The sequence below is a fragment of the Tachyglossus aculeatus genome, chromosome 14, assembly GCF_015852505.1.
Source record: "Tachyglossus aculeatus isolate mTacAcu1 chromosome 14, mTacAcu1.pri, whole genome shotgun sequence".
Lineage (NCBI taxonomy): Eukaryota > Metazoa > Chordata > Mammalia > Monotremata > Tachyglossidae > Tachyglossus > Tachyglossus aculeatus.
In genome coordinates, this window is record NC_052079.1 from 37,506,717 (window position 1) to 37,514,432 (window position 7,716).

The window sequence follows — 7,716 nt, forward strand, 5'->3', positions numbered from 1 at the left end:
GTTCAGTATTCTGTGGGCCTTTTACAAACACATGAAATGAAGTTCTTTATCAGGCTGTTCAGGTCAATCAATCAATAATATTTATTGAGTGCTTACTCTGTTTAGAGCAGTGTACTATGCGCTTGCAAGAGTACAACACAGTTGTTGGGTTCAATCTGTGCCCTTAAGGATTTTATAATCTAGTTTAGCTTGTAGCTAATTCCAAAATATAATTGGCACTGTTCATTTTTCTGTGGCCAGTTTGTCCACGTGTTACAAGGTATCACCAGTATACTGTCATTTACTTTGATGATATTAGTATACCCCGTAGTTGAAAGGCAACCTCTTAAAGTGTTCTGTGCGCCTCTGAAAATAAATCAGGCTATCCACTAGATAGAGGACCATTCATTACGTATTTACTGGAAAAGTTTTGAAAATGGGACCGTTTTCTTCACTCAAATGAATGCTTCCTGGAAGTCTCATTGAACAAGAATTCCTTCCAACCTTCTGTGACCAGGATCGGGGCTGGGACCCTCCCAGAGGCCAGATGTCTGGGTCCTGGGCCCTAGGTTTTGCTGTCCCCCCTGCAGCTATCTGACTTTTGATCTTCCTCACATACCTCTTTTCTCCCTGCCCCTACCAGGAGCAGCAAAGAAGAACTTCCTCCCTTTGTCTTGCCTAATTCACCAGAGCCTCAGTCACCACAGAGCCTCTCTTGGCAGGGGGGGAGGAGGTGGGCTACTATATGCTGCCTCGGTGGGCCTGGGATTGTGGAAAATAAGGCCATTTAAGGGTTAGTAGAATTAAGGATGGAATACAACTCTGGGGACCCTCCCTTGGTGCTTGATTTTTCCTTTGCTTTCAAATATGATTGACTTTCTTCCTCCTGTTTGTTCGCCTACCCTTCTTTTTCCTTACCAGGATGTCAGCTGGAACCAATAGTTGGTTTATACTTTATATATTTTGGCTTTCTTCCCTAATGTCCTTGGTTGGGGACTGGTTCTCTTATTGACGGGTGGTCCTTTGAAAGGGGTTGCCAGGTAAATAAGGGGCTTTAGTATTTGTGCGAGGGGTAGTTTAGGATTCCCTTTTGAAGGAGGGGCTTTCTTTGCTAGGAACACCTGAGTTTCTCCCCTGCCTCTGGGTGTGGAACTATCTAGAATGAAGGGGATTAAAAATTTACTGTTGGAATTAATAACGTCTCATTGCTGACAAAAGAGACCATATGTCTTTGAGGCTGAGCAGTGTCAGCCTGAAATAATCCTTCCATGCTCGAGAAGGGGCTGGGAATGAAGGTTGAACTTATGTATGAAAGGAAAAAGTTACCAGAATGCTTGGGTACCAGCCCTCTGGTGACCCAAGGGAGTTTAAGGGAACAAAAATCTATCCATGTGGTGTGACTTCCTTCGGTCCCGCTCGTCAATTTGTCAGAGTTATGTTTTATCCATGTGGTCCTGGCACAGTTGACGGGCTTGTTGTCCACCCCCACTAGATAGCCATGCTGTATTCCCGGGAACCTGCGCTGTCTGTCCTCTCTGTCGTTGAGGAGGTGCCCACCTGCTCTGACTTTCCACCACCCTGGCAGGAAGGAAAATAAGGCCCTATCCCTTCCGCGTTGTCTACGCGCTTGGATCCGTGCCCTTTGGACGTTTTGATATTCACTCCACCCTCAGTCCCACATCACTTGCGGACCTACCTGTAGCTGTTTATATTATTGTCCGTCTCCCCCTGTAAGCTTTAAGCTCATCGTGGTCGGGGAACGTGCCTACCAACTCTTATATTGTACTCTCCCTACACATAGTAAGTACTCAGTGAATACCATTGATTGATGGAGGCCTCCACAAAACCTCGGATAGGCTGGTAACTGCTGTAGTGATCCCTGTGGCTATGGGTGTGCCTTGGATTCTGAGTCATGAGGAGTCTGAAATCCCGCTACAGTATCCTCCTGATTTTCTTTTAAATTTTGTGTACTTGTCCTTGTCATTTGTTGGTTTAGTGTGCTGTTATTTCACCACTCCATATGTCTCTGGCTCCTTCTCCCCTCTTACATTATTTTAGATTGTGAGCCCTATGAGGGTCAGGGATTGTGACTAACTTCCATCTGCGTATTCTTTCCCATCACTTGTCGCACGTTACTGTGCACGTAGTGCTTAAAAAATACTATTTCTTGTGTTACCTCATGCACACTCAAGCCTTTTGCGTGTTTTCTGTTGCGGGCCTGGCATTGCTTGTGTTTTGCTCCCTAGTTTCATAGTTATTGTCAGCTGCATGACTTTGGGCAAGTCACTTCACTTCTCTGTGCCTCAGTTCCCTCATCTGGAAAATGGGGATTAAGACTGTGAGTCCCCCGTGGGACAACCTGATCACCTTGTATCCTCCCCAGCGCTTAGAACAGTGCTTTTCACATAGTAAGCGCTTAATAAGTGCCATCGTTATTATTATTATTATTTCCAAATTCCACTTGAACCTTTCCTTAATTTCAGCATTCCAGGTTGGCTAGGCGGCCTTGGTGGTCAACCAGTTTTCATTGTGATGCTGTGTTTTCTCAGATTCTGCTTTACGACAACCTTAGAGCCTTTCTTCTGTTCTTCCCTGTTTTTAGTTGCTTATTTCAGTGTTCTGATCAGCAGTTGTCTTTTATTTTCCTCACATACCCCATCCGGCGAAGTTATTCTGTGGTGGCTTCCCACTGATAGTGACCACCCTCAACGGGCCACATGCTAACATACCTGATTCATTTCCTAGCATCTCCGGATCTATAGCTAGTGAGGTGGTGGGTGGCAGGGAGGTTGTCTTGTAGCACTTAGCATCCGTACCGACTTGGGAGCATTAGCAATGCACTCAGTTCTGCCGTAACAGGTATTTTCAATTTACATTTTGGCTAGAATGTGATGAAGGGAACATCCTGCCGACAACGCAAGCTTCTTTGGGCTTGGCCTGCCGCGTTATCGAAGCAACGGCGTCCGAACCGGTGAACGCAACAGCGTGAGTTTTCCTTAAGGCGGATTTATGTAGAATGTAACTCTTGGTTTATAGTAAAACTGGGTAACTTACACTGCATTATATTTGGTAGACACGTACCATGCCCACAAAGAGCTTTCAGTCTAGAGGAAGAGCTTGGTCTAAGACCACTCTCAAATTAACTCATCCTAGCTTCCCTTTTGCCCCAGTTAACTTCTGCAGAGAGCTATATCGTACCTCATGGAAATCTTGATATGGTGTGGTCTCAACTAATAATGGCATTTATTAAGCGCTTACTATGTGCAAAGCACTGTTCTAAGCCCTGGGGAGGTTACCAGGTGATCAGGTTGTCCCGCGTGCGGCTCACAGTCTTAATCCCCATTTTACAGATGAGGTAACCGAGGCCCAGAGAAGTGAAGTGACTTGCCCAAAGTCACACAGCTGACAATTGGCAGAGCCGGGATTTGAACCCATGACCTCTGACTCCAAAGCCCGGGCTCTTTCCACTGAGCCACGCTGTAGAAGCTGATCCCCAAGTCCTCAGCACTGCTGCAGAGGCAACTCCAACATTTGACTTCCTTTTGCAAGCTCTCCTCAGGAGAATTTGTCCTCACCCCGTTGGAGGTTCAGAAGAGCCAATATCCTCCCAATCTCCCAACAGCCTCAGGGAAGTGTGGGCAAAACCTGTCCGTTTCCCCTCTGTCTTCCCCTCTAGACTGTAAGCTCCTTGTGGATGGGGAATGTGTCTACCAAGTCTGTTGAATTGTAGTCTCCCAAGCACATAAGTGCTCAGTAAAAGCCACTGATTCATTTTGTAGTCCCTGCTCCCTTTCCTGCAATTCTCATGTCATCCCTGTGTGAAAGAATTTTCAAGCAGCTTGCTCCAGTGACGGACACGCAAGCACAAATACAGAAGAAAGGGAGATAAAAATACACATTCTCGCTCTTTATCCCCCTCTCTCCGCCCTGTCCCCCCCACCGCCCACCCCCAACGTACACGTGGCCATCCCTAAGATAGAGGAAAGTGGAGCAATCCGGGATGAGTGGACTAGTGCAAAGGGCAATGTATTCATTCAAAGGCCCAGACGTGTCCAGTTGGAACTCTCCCACTATCGGCTCTGTCTCTCCCTCTCCTTCCCACCCCTTCGTAACATTTCCCCCGGTCCACAGACAGCCCACCCCCTGCTAATTCTTCCAGTCCGTAGGCCACAGGCTTACAGTCCCTTTCACATAGTGAGCACTTTCATTCATTCAATCGTATTTATTGAGCGCTTACTGTGTGCAGAGCACCGGACTAAGCGCTTGGGAAGTACAAGTAGGCAACATATAGAGACGGTCCCTACCCAACAGTGGGCTCACAGCCTAGAAGAAGCACTTAACCAATACCATCATTTTCACAGGCCGTCTTGCACCTGCAGTGTGTGGTTCTGCCACCCTAGACCTGTTCCGAGCCCAAAACGACAAATCATTTCTAAATCATTTCTAAAAAGAATTGTTTACTGAAGAAGAAAAACGACAAAATTCAAATTCAGTCAGATTAAAAGATCCATGGTCATTTCTTCTGTTGGTCAACCAGATAACCCAGTGCTTAGAACAGTGCTTTGCACATAGTAAGCGCTTAACAAATACCACCATTATTATTATTATTACTCATTCATTCATTCAATCGTATTTATTGAGCACATACTGTGTGCAGAGCACTGTACTAAGCGCTTGGGAAGTACAAGTAGGCAATATATAGAGACGGTCCCTACCCAACAGCGGGCTCACAGCCTACAAGAAGCACTTAACCAATAGCATCATTTTCACAGGCCGTCTTGCACCTGCAGTGTGTGGTTCTGCCACCCTCGACCTGTTCCGAGCCCAAAATGACAAACCATTTCTAAATCATTTCTAAAAAGAATTGTTTACTGAAGAAAAAAAATGACAAAATTCAAATTCAATCAGATTAGAAGATCCACGGTCATTTCTTCTGTTGGTCAACCAGATAACCCAGCGCTTAGAACAGTGCTTTGCACATAGTAAGCGCTTAACAAATACCACCATTGTTATTATTATTATTCATTCATTCAATCGTATTTATTGAGCGTATACTGTGTGCAGAGCACCGGACTAAGCGCTTGGGAAGTACAAGTAGGCAACATATAGAGACGGTCCCTACCCAGCAGCGGGCTCACAGCCTAGAAGAAGCACTTAACCAATAGCATCATTTTCACAGGCCGTCTTGCACCTGCAGTGTGTGGTTCTGCCACCCTCGACCTGTTCCGAGCCCAAAACGACAAACCATTTCTAAATCATTTCTAAAAAGAATTGTTTACTGAAGAAAAAAAATGACAAAATTGAAATTCAATCAGATTAAAAGATCCACGGTCATTTCTTCTGTTGGTCAACCAGATAACCCAGCGCTTAGAACAGTGCTTTGCACATAGTAAGCGCTTAACAAATACCACCATTGTTATTATTATTCATTCATTCAATCGTATTTATTGAGCGCATACTGTGTGCAGAGCACCGAACTAAGCGCTTGGGAAGTACAAGTAGGCAACATATAGAGACGGTCCCTACCCAGCAGCGGGCTCACAGCCTAGAAGAAGCACTTAACCAATACCATCATTTTCACAGGCCGTCTTGCACCTGCAGTGTGTGGTTCTGCCACCCTCGACCTGTTCCGAGCCCAAAACAACAAACCATTTCTAAATCATTTCTAAAAAGAATTGTTTACTGAAGAAAAAAAATGACAAAATTCAAATTCAATCAGATTAGAAGATCCATGGTCATTTCTTCTGTTGGTCAACCATCATCATCATCATCAATCGTATTTATTGAGCGCTTACTATGTGCAGAGCACTGTACTAAGCTCTTGGGAAGTACAAATTGGAAACATATAGACAGTCCCTACCCAACAGTGGGCTCACAGTCTAAAAGAGGAAGACAGAGAAGATAACCCAGCGCTTAGAACACACATAGTAAGCGCTTAACAAATTCCACCATTATTATTATTATTATAACAGTATTTACCCATCCAAAATCCTTGTACCACACACGGTTTGTTCGTGTGCCTGTAGCAAGGATAGAGCTTTCTTCTAGTCCCGGACAAAATCATTTGTAATCAGGTCAATAGCTATCTAATCTTTTAAAACCAATGTAAAGCGGGAGTTTCCCTTTCTCTTCCTGATAAACGATTGTACTGTTAATGACATTTTCTTCTTTCTACAACAAAGAGGATTGTTGTAGAACCAGCAGAGGTCCCTCTCCACTCCAGTTTTCAGCTAGAGCAGGCAATTAGCCGTTACCACTGATTAATGACACCGAAGCCACCTTCCCTACAGTGACGAGAAGCTTGTCTTAGCTTATCCGTTTAAGGGAAATAAGGGAGGAGAAATTGGAAGAGTGAAATGTAAAAACGTAAGTGCCAAGTGGCAAGGGAATGAATAGAAACAGATTCACAGATTGCTTAATAGCCTGCAATTCGGGAGCTCCAGCCTTTCAGGACAAAATAGAAATCATTTTGCCACAGGCTGCTGTCTCAAGCTTTTAAATGTGGTCTATAGTCTCTCGAGGCCTTGGGCTGGAAGGGAACCCCACCAAACATCCGCAGTACACGGGGCCACTATCACACACCTCACCACATCTAAAAGCCACGGCAGACGGCACATAGCTGCTGTTTCCCTCTGCCTCATCACCCCGGGGATCTTTCAGGGTTACTGTGGCCTGGAGCTCCCTTCTGTCCCGGCCCTATCTTTATGCCTGGCCTGTCGTGAGGCGGGACCACGGGTCCTTTACCCAGTTGCCTCTTCTCAAGATTTCTCTTCCGTGTCGCAGCCTCATACCAGATCGTCCACTTCTCCTCTGGCCTGTCCCCTGGCCGGTTCAGATCCCATCCTGAAAAGTCCCCAGCTTCCCTCCGCCTCGGCTCCTGCTGCCGAGTTCCGCAGCTCGGGAGCAGTGTCCTTATATACTGGGGGAGGGAATGCAAAGGCTCGGGAGTAAGTTATGAGGCTCCCGGAGAAACACTCTAGGTTTCTGGGACCCTTGGGCAGACTTCCACAGGGGTGTGTTAGACATCTGTGCAGCCGAGAGCCAGAAGGGCCACCTTATAATCCAGGTAGCCTTGGCTCCTCGACTGTCTTCCATGGACACTAAGTTCAGGTCTACAGAACCCACCATTGAAAGGATGTGGGGGTCAACGACAGCCTCGAAAATCAGTTAACATTCGCCCTTGGTTCCAACTAGAAGATAGGAGCAAATGCAGCCTTCTGTCATCTTGAGATTTACTCTGTTATTCTGTATCAGCTAGCAAAGGTTACAGACAGAGCCGTGGATTGAAAAGGGAGTTAAGTAATTGCGGGTGGCAGCTGAGCTTGGAAAACCAAAGGCAGCATTAAAGAGGTAAGATGCCCAAAAGCGGCATTGGGTGGAATCTCATTTATCGAGGGCCATTTAAGAAGGGATTAGTGAGAACTGGTGGTATTTTTGGTCAACTGCGTAGAAAATTAGCAACCCCTGTAAGACGAGGCAGCGGGAAGCAGGTTGGAGGCCACAGAGGTGTGTGGGCCCCACTTGGTGGGCAAGGCTGCTCTAAGAAGTTCCCCTCTCCTCCAGTGCTTTTGTCTTCAGTTCTCCAGGGTGGCACATCTGCTATTTTGCTTCACTAGCACAAGTGCAGTCTAATCCTGACTCGTCCGTGACCTTGGATGTCACTTCACTGCTCTGTGCCTCAGTTACTTTATCAGTAAAATGGGGATTAAGAGTGTGAGCCCCATGTGGGATGTGGAT